The sequence below is a fragment of the Mustela nigripes genome, chromosome 13 (genome assembly GCF_022355385.1).
Source record: "Mustela nigripes isolate SB6536 chromosome 13, MUSNIG.SB6536, whole genome shotgun sequence".
NCBI lineage: Eukaryota > Metazoa > Chordata > Mammalia > Carnivora > Mustelidae > Mustela > Mustela nigripes.
In genome coordinates, this window is record NC_081569.1 from 75469095 (window position 1) to 75489327 (window position 20233).

Consider the following 20233-nt stretch of genomic DNA (forward strand, 5'->3'; position numbering starts at 1 on the left):
CACCAAATAAGCAAGGAAATAATTTATCAGATATTTTGTTTGAGGCAGAATGGGGCTTCAACACATGTCTGAATGTTGGCATCTTTCCACTGATAATACAGTTGAGATTTTACATTAGAACAGAATCACATTACACCTAAAATGTATAGGATTTTTTTCAACCTTATGGCTTTCTCTATTTTTATTATTATTCAAATATGTCTAGGAGGGCTCTATCTTCAGATTTATTCTAGAAAATTTTGTATTTTATTTTTTTACATCTCCTTCTCCTGTTTATTTCATTTACTTCTTAGGCAAAGTCTTATTTAAATGCTTATAGGTTATCTGTCCCAACTTCAAGAATCAGTGGTACCCCCTTTATGAGAATATTTACCTGTCAAACTTAAAGCAAACTTTGAAGGGCGCCTGGGTGGCTCAGTCATTAACCATCTGCCTTCAGCTCGGGTCATGATCTCAGTGTCCTGGGATTGAGCCCCCGCATCAGGCTCCCTCCTCTGAGGGAAGCCTGCTTCTCTCTCTCCAACTCTACCTCCTTCTGTTCCCTCTCTAGCTGTGTCTCTCTCTGTCAAATAAATAATTAAAATCTTAAAATTAAAAAAATAAAGCACATCTTGTATCTTCTATTGTATATTGACATAACACCTATTTGAACCTCTTGGTGCAGCTCTTTTTTCATTCTTTTTTTTATTCTTCTGTGAAACACTACTCAGTCCTTTATTAATTCATGATATAACCAATGTCGACCACATAGAAAGTTTCACAAATTTACCTACTTCTCTTTCTTCATTAATGCCATCTCCTCAAATTCCAGTTTATAAAATTATTTCACTTAGAACTAAATCTATTTCTAATTCTATTGTTTGGTACCCTACGTGAGGGGGCAGATCTACCACATTCTCACGTCTTAAACCCTCTTGTTTATTTTCCAAATAAACAAAAAATCAACAAAAAGAGAAATTATGATACAGCCTGCCTCCTCCTAACCTTTAGCTTTTTAGCAGGACTTCTGACTTGCCAAAGGAATCAATGAGAAAAGTTCTGACAGTATCATTTAGTCAAACTGGCCAGTAGCCTGTGAGTTTTATAAATTTCACTGGGCTCTCCAGCAAATCTCCGATATCTACTCAAGAAATACCCCACTCACCTTTCAAGAAGTCGTTTCAAAACTGGATGCGGCGACCTTGTGTGCCTCCGCAGGAAAGAGGTCTGCTGAGGTCTGTCCCTGTTCGCTACATTTGCAGGGACCTGTTAAAGTTCCTTATTAGTCTGATTCTTAAGAACAAACTGGCTCAGAGTCTTCCTCCTTCACCTCAGCCTTATTCTTCCATCCAAAAGCTAGTGAAGACACTGGTCTTCATTCTCTACCACCCTTGCAGAGGATGTGGGTTTCTTTTAGGCCTAGCTTTAGTTGGATGACTTACTCTGGCTTATCTGAAGGTAGCTAGCGCTTACTCACAAGTAACTTACAGCACAGAAGATGGCTCTCCTTCCTTCGACCCGCTTACCCAGCAGCCAGACTTACCTTTATAACGTGTTTAATTGTCGCCCACCTGAGGCAGAAATCCCACGAGCCTCTAGCTCATTAGAAGACTGGCCTCAGTTGTGTACAATCAGTTGTGCATATCACTTCAATTTTTGCATGAAAGATGGAACAGAAATATATTTAAGTCCCCCGTCCTCACACATATCAAGAAAATCACATCGCGTACACTTTTAAAGCGTATAATAGTAGCCAAACACTGGATCGGTTCACTGAGGAAAACAGGGAATTTACCTTTAAAGACTGGTCTCTTAAAAATAGGTAAGATGTTGAGCTATGCAGTTTATCACTGGCACACAGCCTGGAACCTAAAACAGATAATGTTGCAGACAAGTAACACTTCATTAAAAATTGAAAATATATTACTCGCATCAGTAGTATGCTCCTTTCGGCTTCTTACACTGGGTGTGTAATCTCCATGACAGTGATCCCAAAGAAAGAGGCTAGGGTGCATTTTGCTGACCAGGAAATTACATGAGCTTCTGATGATATTTTTCCTGCAAATGGTTTATAAGAGAACAATAGCCAGGAATTTGAAGCAATGGTTTGGAAAGGGCATTTAAGGCTCTGAGGACAGCCAGACTAGCAATCTCAGACACCTGACTTGCACAAGTTACTAGTCTGAATTGGGTTTTAAGTGAAGATTTCTGTTACTGGACATCCACTGCCAGAGATGTGCTTTTCCTGTGTGCTTTTCCGGGCTCGTGTTTTGGGGTTTATATCTGGCATGAGTCACTCTGAAATGAGCCAAAAAGAGTGCTGCAAAGAGAGAGACTTGTACTATGAGCTCAACAGCAAAATAAAAACAATAGCAGTGTCTCAGGGCTGTTTTCTTAGAGATTTATTGGGCCTTATTAAATTTGGAAGCAGTCAAGAAGAATACAACAGCTGTTGTGAATCTCAAACAAAAGCAAAACAGCCTCTTCTCTGTTTTCCTCCTATGTAGCATCCCTGTAAGCCGGTAAACTGTCTGGGCAGGATCGGTCTTACTTATGCTTACCAAGTGGAAAACAGTGTTTACATATACAATGTGATACAAGTAAGAATTATCCAAGAGATTTGTTTTTATTTACTTCTCAATTCAAAGCATTTAAGAATAGCTTATATAAAGTAAAACTAAATTAAAAATGAATAAAAAATAAGAAAGATAGAATAAATTAAATAAATAAAAATAAAAAACAAAAAGCTTTACAGAACGTGACTTCCACAAAGCCAAAAGACTTTGGAGTTGTTTTCTTTGCTCTCTCTGTTCTTCTCCACACACCTAAATCTTCACTAAGCAATTCTAAGAACTGATTTAAAAGTATAATTGTGGGGCGCCTAGGTGGCTCAGCGGGTTAAGCCACTGCCTTCGGCTCAGGTCATGATCCCAGAGTCTGGCATCAGGCTCTCTGCTCAGCAGGGAGCCTGCTTCCTCCTCTCCCTCTCTCTCTGTCTGCCTCTCTGCCTACTTGTGATCTCTGTCTGTCAAATAAATAAATAAAATCTTTAAAAGTGTAATTGTGATATACAGAAACAGATATTGGTATTAATTTGAACTTAGGCCTCAGGAAAACTGGAAACGCTAAAGCAAGCTCCCAGTTAACCTATTTGAGAGCAAAGGTCCGGGTGCAATCCGATTTTGAAACAGTAAAACAAAACAACAAACAAAAACATCACAATGCAAACTTTTGTTTTGGGTATTTTCCTATATAAGGAGTTCCCAGCATGTGACCTCATGGTAGGGTGGGGGAGGAGAATCACCTGGGATTTTAGGGGAAATTGTTCTTAATTATATCAGCATAACATTAGCTAATAAGGAATAGTGTTTTTTCAGTAACAAATTTGAGTTTAGCCTAAATATGAGAAAAATGAGTTTACTTGCTACACCAAGCATTTACAAATGAAGGGTTGAGATGACTTAACAGATAATTAACAGTTACAAGAAGAACTTCACCACAAAAATTAGTATTCTGGGCCAGCACGTGAGGCTCACTACTGGCTTTGATGGAAAAGTAATCAGGGAGGTGCCTTCAGTTTGAGGTCTTAACAAATAAAGAGTTTTTAGGAGAAGATGGATTGAAATCTTAGGTCTGAGTTTCTTTTGATGCAATCCTGTGGCTATCAGCTTTATGAGCCAACATCCACTCAGAAGACAAAAGTCAGACTTGTTATTTGAACTGCGAGATTTACCATAAAGAATGTTTAGCTCAGGGCACCTGGGTGGCTCAGTGGGTTAAAGCCTCTGCCTTCAGCTCAGGTCATGATTCCAGGGTCCTAGGATCGAGTCCCACATTGGACTCTCTGCTCAGCACTGAGCCTGCTTCCTCCTCCTCTCTCTCTCTCTCTCTGCCTGCCTCTCTGCCTACTTGTGATCTCTGTCAAAGAAATAAATAAAATCTTAAAAAAAAAAAAAGAATGTGAAGTTCAGGTATTGGAAAACTCCAAAGTCAAAGAGGGAATATGAAGGCATCAAGGAGATAGTAACAGCAGGAGCAGCTACTACCCCTAGGTTAGGGAGGGAAGAAATGGGGTTAAAATTTGTGTTAAAAGTTAGAAACTTGGAGATTGAGGGAGAAAGACAACTATCATATGATCTCCCTGATATGAGAAAGTGGAGAAGCAACATGGGGGGTTAAGGGGGTAGGAGAAGAATAAATGAAACAAGATGGGTTCGGGAGGGAGACAAACCATAAGTGACTCTTAATCTCACAAAACAAAGTGAGGGTTGCTGGGGGGAGGGGTGTCGGGAGAGGGGGATGGGGTTATGGACATTGGGGAGGGTATGTGCTTTGGTGAGTGCTGTGAAGTGTGTAAACCTGGTGATTCACAGACCTATGCCCCTGGGGATAAAAATGCATTATATGTTTATAAAAAATTTTTTAAAATTTTTAAATTAAAAAGAAAGAAACTTGGAGATTGAGAGGCACCAGAGAGGGTGGGCTTGCTGAGTCTCTGGGGATGCTGGGTCTCTGGCCAGCTGGTATCAGGTCAAAGAAGAGACTCTGCAGCCAGAACCCAGACTTTGGGAAGGAGGAACCTGTCAGGTGGTGATGCCATCTCTGACAAGGTTCAGTGAGGCTGGTTTGGGGAAGTGTCAGAAAAATAGCAGACTGAAACACCTGTTGCTATTAGGAAAAAAATACATTGCTTCTAGAGTGAGGACGCATTGTTAGGATAACAATGACAGGTGCAAAACATAAAATCAGGAATAGAAAATATATGGGGCGGGGGGAAATATATGGGAAGGAGCCTGTCCCTTCTGCTCCACCCAGGCTCCTGGTCTCTCTCTAGTGCCTCCTACAGGCCAAGTGCAGGAGTCAAATGCAGTTTACAAGAACGCAGTTTACAGAATACCAACCCCAGCTTCCCAAAGCTCCCAGTGGCCATGTGGGCCTAACGCTGCCAGACCATAGCTTAGTAACTGACCTGGTCACTGTAACTTGATAGAGATTCACTGAACTGCTTCCCCAAATCAGGTACTTTTTGAAAACAGACATATCTTAGATCTCTAACTTGTTCGCCTGCCAGCGGTTCACAGCTTGTATTTTTTACTGATATGATAGAGTAATTCAACACTGAACTTGAAACTGCAGGGGAAAATGTAAGAACATTGCTGATTTGTTCCAGGAAGTGAGTGCATTCACACTCAAATTGTTCATGTGGATTGGGCCAATGTCCACTGGAGACTCCATTCACTTCTACTGCTAAACTTCCCTGTAGTCAATGGAACCATGGTTACTGAAGAAATGCAGAGTTATTTACTGGAAATGCAGTCAAAATTCGGGGAAGATTCACAGTCTTTGAGCATGAATCATGTTTTAAGTTTCCATGATTGCTTCTAGAGTGTGAACCTCTGTGTGTGACTGAATTGTCAAGTATCTGCCATATCATTTCAAGATGATTTTATTCTGCCTGGTAGAATTATGTCTATCAAAAAGACAGAGTATCCTGCAACTTTGAATATAGACGGTGTAAGTACAGAAAATTCCAGAACGATTCTGTAATTGTTGGCTATATAACTATTTTTGGCTCTATTAAAGTGTGTTCTCTTTTAAAAATGATGAAACTAAATCTTATAGCCATCTGCTCATTATCCGACTAAAAAGTAAGGCATGCCCTCAAAATTTTGAGAAAAGTTTATTTTATTAAGTATCGAACAGAATTTTGTTGTAGTTTTACAACTTTAATAACTAGCCTTAGAATTCCTTTTATATATAAAAAGTGAATTGTTTTTGATGAACTGTTTTTTTGTTTCTGTAAAAAAATCTACATACTATGTATTTACTGTACATAAATAGCCAGAGTGATGGACAAGTTCACAGACAATCCCAAGCCTTTGAGGCTACACGTGTTTCAGAACTCAGTTTTCCAATTTAAAAAAAAAGTAGTATGGCACAGATACTCAAGTACCATTTGAAAATTCACATTAACTAACGTCAGTAGACTACGAATAGTCTCATGTCTATGCATACCAAATCAGGGTTTATTACCATGAAGTACCAGGTGAATTATAAGGAATCTTTTGATTTTTAGAACATGTCAGGTTTTGGAATTATAAATAAAGAGTTGTATTTGTGACTACTGTCAAACAAGATATCTACATGTCTGGAAATTGGTCTATCCAATCGTGTAACCTCTAAATATGACCTGAGAAAGCTTCATAAATGTGATTTTTTAACAAACAGAAAAGACTTTAGCATGTTTATATGCAAAAGAAGAGAAATTGAGATTCAAAATTCAAGGGGTAGAAGTAATAGATGTCATAAGAAAATGAAAAATAAAAATAGAGAGATCCTTTTGCTTCTTTCACTTAAACCATCATCTGCTGAGTGACTTCTGTATGCCAGAATTGTGCCAGATATGGAAAATCCAAAGACAAATAAGCCCCAGTTCCTGCCATCCAGAGGCCTCCAATAAAGTATGAAATTCAATAAAGTATGAAAAATTATCCTAGAAGGAAAATCCATAGATGTACAGTGGAACAAAAAGGATGAAATAATTGATTCTTTTCAGAAGAAAGAGTCAAAATATTTCATTGATAGATGATACTTGAAAAATAAATAATTATTTCTCAGGTTGGATGTGGGAGAACTGAAGGGAAGAAGATTACTTTTAGATAAGAGGAGTTAGTGAACTGTTAGTGCAGTTAGTGCACATGGTTGTGAGACTGTGTGTCATGAGAAATGTAATCAACAGCATAGATAGAGTCCTCGATATCAATGCAAAACACTTTTGAGAGCCTACTGTATGGTCTACTTACACTGTACAATATGGTAGTCAGTGGGCATTTGTGGCTATGGCATACTTGAAATGTGACTTTTGGATAAGTAACTGAATTTTTAATTTTATTTAAATTTCTTTTTTTAAATGTGTTTATTACTTTACTTATAATAACCATAATAAACCCATTATATATTCACAAACTACATATCTGTTATAAAAATAGCAGTATTTTCCAAACTACTTTGGGATATCCCACCCTGAGATCATTTTTACTATGCTAGTAGACCCATTTCCTGGTTGAAAAAAAAAAAAAAGTGGAGGGCATCTGATGGTGGGCCTGAAGTCATTTCCGTTCAACAAGGATGGTAGTTAGAAAGAAAACTGGACACATAGCTTAGAAAATTTAGGACACCTGGAACACATGAAGACAATTAAAACTGACAAAGACAAACTACATACCGTAACTATCTCTCGCCATATCTAATCCCAAGCTGAAGGAGGAGCTCCAGCGCATCCTCGTCGAAGAGATGAACCAGCCTTTGTGAGTTTCAGTAGCACATGGAACCTTGCACCTACCTGGAGAGACATGATCAGCCAATTTCTTTTTTTAATTTATGAAATATCTATTAATAGGTACAGAATTGATAGGCCATAAGGTAAAAACATTTTAGACTTTGCAGGTCATGTGGTTTGTAGTCACCTAGCTCTGTCATTGTAGCATAAAAATAGCAGAAGACAATATATAAACAAGTGTGTCTGGGTTCTAATACAACTTTATTTACCAAAACAGTTGGCATACTGAATCTGGCCTGTGGGCCACAATATGCCAACCATGCTTTGGAGTATAATCATAACTATTTTACATCCATATTCCAAATCCCACACAGATTCATCTAGTGGTCAGCACTAAACTTAAAACATACAGAGAAAAGATGTCTAGGATATAGAGTTCCACATTAGGTATGTTGACAGTACAAAATCACCAACCCATGTTCTCAAACTGTCTGCAATTATCCTGAGTTACTCCTATAATGGGGGGGGGGGGACCAATAACTCATCAACACTATAAAAATATACCTGTGGTATATAGATAGACACTATTCATGTCTTTACGGCCCAGGGGAGTTTGGTAAATGCAAAGGAGAGGGCATGTGCCTGGCAGCATCACAGAACTTTTCATAAGGAATGTCATAAGAGTGATGAACTCTTCAAAGGACTCTGCCTTTCACAGGATAATTCCCATTGGGATAAACAATTCAAATGGGAATCCTTAATTCAAAGGTTTTTGGAGAATGATATTTTACCTCATTCTGTCCCATATAATGTGTATAGTTCAGTGTTTTTAAAAAATAATTTTTTAGTAGCACAACACTTTCTTTAGATGAAATCTTAATCAGAGGTGGGAATTAATAAAACATAAAGGGGGGCTTCTATGGGGAACTGTAAAGAAATAAAGAGATTAAAGTTGAACACCACCAGTTGAAACCATGCTAGAGATGGGGGAGTATTTGCATTACAAAGGTGGCTATTCACTATAGGCCTTACCGATTTTCTTTTTTATATAAGTAGAATTTTAATACATTAAGGTACATCTATGTGTTATTATGAGCACTCCTCTCAGCCTATCCTGTATACTGGCTGTATACTTGTATATGTGAAGCTCAAACTCATGACCCCAAGATCAAGAGCCACACACTCTTCCAAATGAGTCCGCCAGGTGCCCCCATAGTTATTCTTAACCCTAATATTATCCTTTGGTCTGATAACTCAGGCTACCTTAATATCCTGGGACATCAAGATAAAGATATTCCCACAGCCAGATTTTCATTAATACTCTCCAAAATGGGGGCAATTTTAATGATATGTCTAAAAAACTATTATTTCCTGTAATCTCTAGGCATGAGGGGTACATCAACAACACTGCTGAAGGAAGAACCATCCTTAAAAAAAAATTCAGATATTGCTACAGAACACAGATCACCTTCTGAAAAAGCACCTAAAGATCTGAAAAGTCTCTCTCTGTATCCTCTAAACACCCAGTAGATCTGCAAGACAATTTGTTTGATTGACAAGAGAGAACTATTTCAAATGCCAGTGGGTAGCCTTCCAGCAAACAAGACTACAACAAGAATGTTTTCCCCCTACTGCTAATGGCTAATCCTGGCACTGAGCCTTTGGCTGCTGCTTCCCAACATGGGTATCCTTTTAGTAAATGTGCCTGCCACAGCTTGCCTCAAACGGATATGGTGTCAAAATGCAGAGAAAAGAAATGAGTTTAAGAAAGAGAAAACTGGTCTCTATTAGCCTCATATCCATTAGGGTGCAGGGTAGAGTCAGCTGGAAGGGCAAACAGGCATTTGCCCAGACAGAAAGTCCGTTTGTTCACTATGATAACATACAAGCTTCTGAAGACGAGATACCCTCATGCTCTAAGCCCCATCCATGTTTAAGTATAGAGTGCAATTCTCTTTTATTAGTACTTTTTTCTTTGTGGGCTTTTGATCTTAAGAATGGAAATACTCGGGGTGCCTGGGTGGCTCAGTGGTTTAAGCCTCTGCCTTCAGCTCAGGTCATGATCTCAGGGTCCTGGGATCAAGCCCCACATGGGGCTCTCTGCTCAGTGGGGAGCCTGCTTCCCCCTCTCTCTCTGCCTGCCTCTCTGCCTACTTGTGATTTCTGTCTATCAAATAAATAAATAAAGATCTTTAAAAAAAAAAAAAGAATGGAAATACTCAGAAATCAAGGGCAACAAAATAGCCTAACCAACACGGAGCTTATATAGCAGTCCATACCCTAAGATGAGAGCACAGTTGACAACAGAGATCCACATGAGCAAGCAGAGCTTGGAGAAAAATGCCCTGCATCATGATTCCACAGCATTTGGACAAAGATTGCCTTTGGTCTCATGATCACAGCTGCTATTTGAAAACCCTGGTGCAGTTCTTGACTGTGCCTCCTAAGCTTAGAGTCATCTCAAAGCCTTTCCTCAAAGATAAATATAAAGTGTTAATAACCACCATCCAGAATGATAGTGTAAGGCAACCAAGAACATGATAAGGACTACCTAAGTCCCTGGTCTCAAAAGGCCAGTGTTCTAAAAAGAGGCTTTGCAATATTTTCTGCATAAATTAGTGACACAATGAGTATAAGATTAAAATTGGGTCAAATCTAACCAATACTAATCAGGTAAAACTAATACATGGTCATAAAAATTGGAAAAATAAATATGCTTCTTTATGATTTCAAATGTCTGCAAGAAATGGTTAAATGATCTCGGGAAGGAATATTAACTTTTAAAAATAATATATGTCAGATGTTTTCAAAGGTTAGAAAATTGGTACTTGTCATACCAGAACAGGTAGGAAAATCAGAAATATGCACACCATCCAAAAGCACTATATTATGTGACTCTGGCATTCTTCCACCTAATGTATAATTAAATTACATTAGGCATTTATTGAAGCCCACTATGTACCCAGCATTGAACTAGATGCTAGAAATAGAAATACAAGTGACATTTATTTCTTGCTTTCAAAGTGGAACTCATAATTTAATGGAGGAGATAGAACTCATTGAAGATTGAATACAAAGATGAAATTCCTGTTCGGTTGGGCTCACTTGACCCTACTATGGAAAACCCATCTTCCTTATTAGGCCACTTTGGTACTAAAGTCTTAAAAACATCATGTGATGAGTTATAAACAAAACAGTATGAACCAAATACTGTGGAAATGTTCCAAATGACATGGAAAGGTTTCACCAAGGTCAGAACAACTGAGCAGGGCCTCAGTCAGTGAAGAGCATTTACTCGGCTAAGAAGGAAAGAAGGAAAGGGGAGATTGGGTCAGCATGATCTATGGAGATTTGAGAGTATGTCACATCTGAAGAAAGATAGCCCATTGTGAACAGCAGCTGGGGATATATAATAGGGATGGGGAAGTGGGAAGTAAATAAAGAATTGCAATTAGAGCATAAAGTAGCTAAATAATCTTTGACTAATAGGTTTCAGTGATGTAATAAATCTATCTTCTGAACTTTATGTTTTTAAATTTGACAATGACAGAGCTCTTGGTTTTATTTAGAGTCCTTGTTTTCCTAAATGCCTCCATGTTATATCCATTTCACAATAAAACAAACCATAAAGGATAAATTCATAGCTACTCATCCTGACCAATGCATCAATAATTCTTTAACATAGAGTTCAGTAATTATATGTTTAAAAAAAAAAACAGTAAGAATTTGAAGATAAAAGTTCATGGACCTTTGCAGTGTATTTCTATCTGGAAGGTTAAAACAAGGCAAGTGTTAGGTGGAAGGGACTTAGAGTAAGAGAACAATAGTGAGGGGTGCCTGGGTGGCTCAGGTGGTTGAGCTGCTGACTCTTGATTTCAGATCACGTCAAGATCTCCAGGTCCTCGGATGTAGCACCATGCCTGGCTCCATGCTCTGCTCTCTCTCTTTTTGTCCCTCTCCCTGCTCACTCACACACTCTCTTTCTCTCTAATAATAAATAAATAAATAAATCTTTTAAAAAAAAATACTGAAAATGGAAAAAAAGAGATGAATCAGAGCGGTGCTTTAAAGTAAGAATCAAAATTAGTATAAAGAGTAGATGCCCTACACTACAAATTCTGGGAGAACAGAACTCCCTCCTGCTACTGGGCAAGCTAAGACAAAGTGAGACAGTCGTTTGCATGAGCAGTCCTCACCTCCTTCGCCACCCTTATGTGTTTGACTCCGTTGGCACATGACAACCTCTCTCTGGCTGGCTTCTTGTTAGATTCTGCCACTCTGAGGTACTGGTGGATATTGGAAGATGAAAAAGAGGGGAAATAAATCTTTTTTTTCTTTCAAGACTTCCTTTCAAGAGCACCTTTCGGCACTTCTGGGACCCACAGAGTAGAGTCTCTTCCTCGGTCCTGGTTCCAGTGTTCACATCCTCTCAGCAGTCCTAAAACCTGACTGCCCAGAACACCCTTAGCATCACTGGTCCTGGCTTCTCAACAATTGCTCCATGGTTCAAGCACTGACTAGGTTCAAGCACTTCCTTGGGTGCCAGGCCTGTTTCGTACACCAAGTCATAAGGTAGAGAAGTGTCCCTGACCTCTAAGAACACACCCCCTCTTCTCCTTTGTTTTCCAGACTTAAGGACATATGCTTCATTCTGCATTCATCTCTGGATTACATCAGCTTCCGTTTTTTGTTCTCTTAACTCCTCAACACATTTGTAACCAGTCACCTAAGTCACCTCTGTTTGAAAAACAAAGCACTTTACTGACTAGACCCTAAATTATTCAATCCTTGTTAGCAACAGTCAGCCCACAAAACAGATTCACCAAGATTAAACTCTTAGAGTGAGTTCCTGAGCTATGTGACTTTAAATGCAGAGATGTCATAAATCCCACAGGAAAACAGGATTCTAATAATCTATGGCATGCTTTGGATTCATGATTTCTTAAATTAACGACTGAGATTATTTGAGATCAATTGCCTATAGAAGGCAATAATTTGGGAGAACAGTTGGGTGTTACATTGAGTTCTTATGGTAGAAATGATTTTACATACTATGGGGTGAAGTGTCTGCTTTTGGAGAGTTTACAGAAATAAAATCATAATCACAGGGCTTTAAACTCCTAGAACAAGACATCATCAAAAAGTATCCCTGAAAAAAATCACTTATTTTTTTCAGTGCCAGGCAGATATTGGATTATTTATTATTATTATCATTATTATTATTATTAAAACCACTAATCTCTTGCTGAAAATAGGGTAACAAATTTACCCAGGCAGTTGCCTTGTAAGAGGGTAACTGTTCTCCTTAAGATAAGGAGAACACCCATCATTATCTCTATATCCCTAACTGGAATCTTTTTGCATATACCCCAATGGGAGCAAATACAAAACCTAACCCAGGAAAAAAGAAACACCAAAATAGTTACAACATTTCTCTAATTCTTATCAGCAGATACCTGGAGAATATGGAGGAAATAAATTCCAAGGGTGGTAAGCCAAGGAGAATAGAATATAATAATGCATGGAACCAGATTTTTTACTCTGGATACACTTATCTGAGATACTGAAATTAATAGGTTAACTTGAACAACTAGAAATGTTCTGATAGTTGGCTTTGTTAGTTTACTAAACCAGGACTCAGTGGGTAACCTGTATTCAATATTTAGATGAAAAAATTTCCCTAGCATAGAGAAAAGAATCCATAAACCTACACAGATGGAAATGTTAGCATGGATTTACTATATATGATCCATCACATTTCCTCCCTATTTCTCAAGGGGTCCCAAAAGACATTCATTTTCTTAAGCATTAAAAAAATGCTTTATTTTGGAGAGAACATAATCATGTAAAAGCTCTGTGTGTCTGAAGACTAAAGATGATAATGTTGAGAGATACCCCACTGACCCAAGTTTCCTGATTTCAATGGGAAACAAGAACTAAAGAGACAGAGGCCAAATAACAGAGAAAAGATGAGTTTGCTTTAATGAAATGGGCAGAAGGAAATAATAACAATCAGACAGAAATCCCTGTTTGGATAGAAATATTTGGTGGTAGTTAAAGAACTATGGTGTTCTTAGGAATGAAATAAGTAGATTTATTAACTAATCTATATATCTAAAAACAACTCTAGGAATCCAAAATGCCACTGTGGTACCATTTGTCAAAGTAGGAATTTATGAAGCTAGATAATATACAGAATTTGGACCTAGATTTGCCTTATAATATGTTCAGATACTCATGGTTATTTCTTCAGCTCTAGAATATATAACTGAAATAGATCAGTAGAATTCTCACATTGACTCCCTGATCCCTGGAGCGAGACACCCCAGAATATTAAAAAAAAAAAGCAATACCTTATTTTCATGGAAATTGACAAAATTATTGTTATCATTGAAACCTTAAAAACATTTTTTTCTTTTTTTCCTCCGTCCTGCTGTGTGTGGCTGACTGTTTCTGGCCATGTCTTCTCACAAGACTTTCAGAATCAAGTGATTCCCGGCCAAGAAACAAAAGCAGAATCATCCCATTCCCCAGTGGATTTGGATGAAAACTGGTAGTAAAATCAGGTACAACTCCAAGAGGAGGCACTGGAGAAGAACGAAGCAGGGCCTATAAGGCATCACATGTCATGAAATGACATACCTAACGGGCATCACGTATTTAATTAAACTGTGTGAAGATCATGTGTTCTATCCTATCACTCTGTAAATATCCTTCCTACCTGGCCAACAGACATGTTTTATTAGGGAAATGATTTTTCTGCTACTATGCCTTTGCACCAATAGGTTGGTTTGGTATTAAATTTGAGAACTTTTAGTGCTAAAAAAACAAAAAACAATCAAACAAACAAAACGAACAAAATAAAAAACCTTGAAAAATATTACAGTGAGGGACGCCTGGGTGGCTCAGTTGGTTAAGCAGCTGCCTTCAGCTCGGGTCACGATCCCAGCATCCTGGGATCGAGTCTCACATCGGAGTCCTTGCTCGGCAGGGAGCCCGCTTCTCCCTCTGCCTCCATCTGCCAGTGCTCGTGCGCTCTCTCTCTGACAAATAAATAAATAAATAAATAAAATCTTAAAAAAAAAAGAAATATTATAGTGATGATATCTACCAACTCCCAGTATTCACATATGTACAAGGGACAGGTGGATGTTGAAGAATAACTATAGATTATGATAGATTTGATTATGTGCTGGTTCTAAGTGCATCTCATGATCTATATGTAGGATCTTCAGATATGGTCTAGATGTGAAGCAAATCAATTCAGAAATTAACTGTGTTATTTCCTCTATACCAATTATAAAGAATTGGAATATAAAGAACCAGAGCAATTTTCTTTTACCAGGAAGGGTCAGCAACATACCTTCATTTTGGGGTTATATCGACTCTCTTGCTCTTTGTAAGCTAGTCTTCAAAGACCTTGATCATCTTGACATCCCACCGATATGTTAGTGAACTAAATGATATCTAAATAACTTTTATTTTTTAATTTCTTTAAAGATTTTATTTATTTATTTGAGGGAGAGCATGTGTGCATGCAGGAGCGAGGCTGGGGGAAGCAAAGGGGCAGGGAGAATGACAGACAGACTGTGCTGAGCTCAGAGCCTGACGTGGGGCTAGATCCCAGGATCCTGAGAACGTGACCTGAATCTGGAGCTTAAACAACTGAGCCACCCAGGTGAACCTCTGACTAACTTTTAAAATGCAATTGCACATATATTGTATTCTTTGGAGCTGTTGAAATAGCATTCATAATCTATTCTTCAAAGGTATGGTAGAAAGAAAAGCTACACAAGGTAATAAACTGACAATGTTCACTATTTCCTCCATGAAAATTAATCTAATTTTTTATATCTCTTTACTGGTTACTTTTTGTAAATTATACTTTCTTATAAAATTATTATTTCATTCATTTGTATCTTTTTCTTTTTTAACCACTAGCATGGGCTAAGAGGTAAGTTTAGCCATCTATTACATGTTTATTTCTCTATCTTATAGTTTTTGTTTTATGAAGTTGAGACATTTGGCTCATAGATATTCAACACTATTATATTTTTATTGTGAATGACTCTTTTTAACATTACAGAGTGTTCTTTGTCACAGTTAATGCTTTTTGGCCAGAATTCTGCCTTGACTAATATCTTATGACTCCAGCTTTGCTTTTGTCTTGTATAATTTGGTTTCCTTTTATTTTCAGTCCTTCTAAATTACTTCTTTTAGTTATTTATCATGTATACTATGATACTGTGATTTATAAGAAATATATATTTGGTCTTTGTCCACGGTTTCCGACTCAAAGCTCTTAAAATGCCTAGAATTTCCTGTGATAAGAGCAATAAAGGTGTCTTTTGTTTTGTTAATGAGGTGACTTGGAAAGCCCTTAGGTAACTTAAGGATGGGGAGCTGGTTGCCAGGAGAATCATTCATGTGATCAGAGGGTTGGAACTTTCAGTACCACCGTCCCCCCCCCCCCCATCTCTGGGGAGGAGAAAGGGGCTGGAGATTGAGTTCATTCACCAATGGCCAATGACTTAATCATGCCTATGTAATGCCTATATAATGAAGCCTCAGTAAAAAAACCAGAAGGAGAGCATTCAGAGAGCTTCCAGGTTGGTAAACACATGGAGATCTGGGAAGAGTGGCACACCTGGAGAGGGCATAGAAACTCTGAATCCTTTTTCCATATCTTGCCTTTGCAACTCTTTCATCTGCCTATTCCTGGATTATATCCTTTTATAATAAACCAGTGATCTAGTAAGCAAAATGTTTCTCTTTGTTTTGTGAGTTGCTCCAGCAAAGTAATCAAACTCAAGGAGGGGGTCTTTAAAACCTTCAATCTGTAGCTAATTGGTCAGAAACACAGGTGGCAACCTGGACTTGCAATTGGCATCTGGCAGGTGTGGATGGGGCAGCCTTGTAGGATGACCCCTTAACCTTTGGGATCTAATGCTATCTTTGAGTAGATAGTGTTGAAATTGAGTTAAATTGTATGACACTCAGCTGGCATTGGAAAATTGCTTGTTCGTGTGGGGAAAGTCCACACACACACACCCCTATACAAACACACATGTTGGAATTGGTGATCAGAATCTTTAATGTATAGAGAGTGTGTGTTTATATATATTTGTATAAAGTATTCTGCTTTCTTGAAAAATTTTTCTGAAACTATGTGTTATGTTCATTTATATTTATTGATAGTTCTGATCTTATTTCTATTATATAATTTAATGTTGTTGATCTTTTATAGACTTTTAAAGACACTTAATATCCTGGTCTCCTTTCTTATTTTTTATGTGTAGTTCTTCTGGTAGTGAAGGAGGTTTGCCCTTTCGTTTTTTTTTGTTTTTTTTTTTTTTTTAAGATTTTATTTATTTATTTGACAGACAGAGTTCACAAGTAGGCAGAGAGGCAGGCAGAGAGAGAGGAGGAAGCAGACTCACTGCGGAGCAGAGAGCCCGATGTGGGGCTTGATCCCAGGACTCTGGGATCATGACCTGAGCCGAAGGCAGAGGCTTTAACCCGCTGAGCCACCCAGGCGCCCCTGCCCTTTCGTTTTAATCATTGTTTCATAATTATGACTTTATATCATGTCATTACTTATCTATGTCTTTTGACATAATTATCCCTACTCTGAATAATGATAAAATAGTGTTCCATTTTATTTCTTCTTCTCTACTTCCTAATTTAAGTTGATAATATTAACTGTAACAATATTTATGTTTATATTTTTAAATACGTCTATAATTACATTACTGGTTTTTCAGCTCTGAAGGATTTAACTCCTATCTAACAGAGCACCTTTGTTTTTTTTGTTTTGTTTTGTTTTGTTTTAAAGATTTTATTTATTTAACAGACAGAGATCACAGGTAGGCAGAGAGGCAGGCAGAGAGAGAGGAGGAAGCAGGCTCCATGAGGGGCTCCATCACAGGTAGGCAGAGAGGCAGGCAGAGAGAGAGGAGGAAGCAGGCTCCATGTGGGGCTCGATGGGATCGACCTGAGCAAAAGGCAGAGGCTTTAACCCACTGAGCCACCCAGGCGCCCCTAACAGAGCACCTTTGTAATCAGTGATCTTATCTTTCGTGTTGTTTCCTCCTCCTTTCCAATTTTAGTTAGCTGTCTCATTTCTACATATATAGGCATATAACTTTCACATTCTGTTCTGTCACCATAAGCCCCACATTTGTTTGAGTCCTGGTTTTATAGTTACATATGTTCTATACTCAACAAAATAATGTCATGAATTCTTTTGCCACAATTTCCCCAGCTCATCTTTTGATTTAAATTAATTTTCCAGTGGTGTTCTCAAGAAAGGCTCATGGGAAAATATTCCTTGGTTTTTTACATATTCAAACTTGTTTATCTGAGGTCTTTATACTTGAAGAACATCTTGGTTGAATAAAAAAAATCCTTGGCTCACGATTTCTTCCCCTGAGTATTTTGTAGCTCTTCCCCTCTGTTGCTGTGGAGAAATCTATGGATGGCTAGATTCTTTTCCCCCTTACAAGTCTCTTGTTCTTTTTATACCACTACCCAAAAGATTCCTTCCTTATTTTTAGAGTCCAAGTAATTTACTTAGCCATGTCCTAATACTGAGTTTTCTGGTCAGGGTTTTTTTCCCCATGAAATGTGCCTTTGCAATGTACAGATTCCAGTGTTGTTTCATTTTGTTCTTTAAATCTCAAGAAAGCTTTTTTGAATAATACCTTGAACTTAATTTCTGTTCCTTTGTTTTGACTTTATTTTTCAGATACTGCAGCTATGCATCATTTAGATATCTATTTCTTGCCTTCTAGAATGTCTTTGGTCCTCTTTGCTTAGTAATTTTGAGAAGATTTTATGTGTATTTTCATGTTTATGAATTATATGTGTCCCCTAATTTTAATGAAGATAGAGAATGTGGGTCTTTTTTTTTTCATTTAAAAAAATTACTGTTAATTTTGAGCAATTTCCAAAGAGAGATGGTGTCTTATGAAACCACATTTATAAAAGAAGGCCCTCCAAGTATTTAAATTAAAATCAGTAACAATCTATAACCACTGCTATTTAAAGTTTTACTGCAGATCCCGGTACACAGTAAGGAATAAGAAAAATGTCACAAAGATTGAAAAGGAAAAAATAAATGGTCATTACTCACAAATGTATGACTTTTTACATAGAAAACACAAGATATTTGCTTATAAATTATTAAAATTAATAAAAGTTTAAAGGGAGCTAGAGAAAATACAAATAAATATTCAATTTCATGTCTGTGCCACAAAAACAAACAGTACAAAAATGCAATTCAAAAAATTTACAATAGCAACAAAATATGTAAGGTACCTACAAACAAGTCTTAAAAAATGTACAGAAGGCAAAGACCTATATGGAGAAAATTATAAAACTCTATAGAACAACAGTAAAGAGACCTAAGTAAAAGAGAGTCATCTAATCTTAATGGTTAAGACTACTCAATATAAAGAGGTCAAACCTGCCCACATTGAGCCAAAGATTTAATAATTTTAAAATCACAGGCATGGCTGGATCTTATAAGGAGATCAATAAATTAATACTAAAATGCATATGGAGTTCTAAAGAAGAAGAAAAAGTGGAAGAGCCTCGCCCTACAAATTATCAAGACATTAGGAATTTACAGTAACAGTACAGTATGATATTGGCATAGGGATAGACAAATATCCAACAGAGAGCTTGGAAACCTGCCTATATATGTAAATTTGTTATATGACAGAGGTTGCATTGCAAAGCTGTGAGAAAATGAGGAACTGTTTAATGAATGGTGCTGATATAATTAATTGCCCATATGGAAAACAAGTCTATTGTACTCCTACTTCAATTCCAGAGAGATTAAGATTTACACATGAAAGTACACCTCTTTCAAAACTCAAAAGATAATATAGAAGATTATCTATATGACTTTAGAATAAGGAATGATGTCCTAAATAAGACACCAAAACTATTAACTGGAAAAGAAAAGATAATAAATATAACCACATTATAATTTCAAAACCCCCATTCATCAAATGACATCATTCAAAGAGTAAAACAATAAGCCACAAAACAGGAGAAGATACTACAACACATTTAGCCAATAAGGGTGTTTTTCCATTAAATTTATAGAAAGAAAAATCCATGTAACAACATGGAAAAAACAAATCACAGAAGACTACACACAGTGTATAAGCATTTTTGGTAAAGCACTAAAACAAGCAAAAGAAAACAAATCCTGTTTAGGGTTACATAGGTTTGGGATGCAACTTTTTTTTTTCAAGAAAAGGAAAATAAATTAAAAATGCAAATCAGTATATCAGTTACCTCTAAGATGAGGAGATAGAAATGGATAAAAGTGGAAGCATATAGATAATAAATTCAATGGTATGGATCATTTTTAAGTTCTTTATTTGGATAATGCTTCCCGGTACTTCTAAGTATTTAAAGAAATCCCTAAAGATTTTTTGTATGCTTTATATCTTAAATATATATTACTTATATTCTTCTTAAAATCAAATATATTTTTGAATTATAATATATGCACAGAAATATGCAAAAATCATTAAGTATATAGGTCATTTATCACATTTATCACAAATTGGTCGCATCCATGTAACTACCACCCAGATTAAGAAATAGCACCTTATTATCACAAACCAAAAGCCTCTCCCTTCTCATTACCTTTAACTTCCTCCCGCAATAGCCAATCTCAAATATTCTTTTGTTTAATGTATATAAAAATATCATGAAGAATGTTAAGCAAGGAGAGCATGTTTCTGCTGAAATCAATTATTTCCAGGAAAATTTTCATTTTCAACCAGGCAATAAATTTTATATAAAAAAAGAAGGAAGAGGACACCTACCCTGCACACAGATCAAATTACTATACCCTATTAGTCAAAGGGATGATAAAAGATAATAGTTAAAGTCCCCTAATATTTCCTGAGAAACTACTATCATAGTTTGGTCTCAATTAAATTCTGAGATTAG

The 20233-nt window shown here is 37.1% G+C and overlaps 1 pseudogene; it reads left to right on the forward strand.

The window, feature by feature from the left end:
* Positions 1–13717: 13717 nt before the first annotated feature.
* LOC131998763 (large ribosomal subunit protein eL39-like) lies at positions 13718–13873 on the forward strand (annotated as a pseudogene).
* The last annotated feature ends 6360 nt before the right edge of the window (positions 13874–20233 follow it).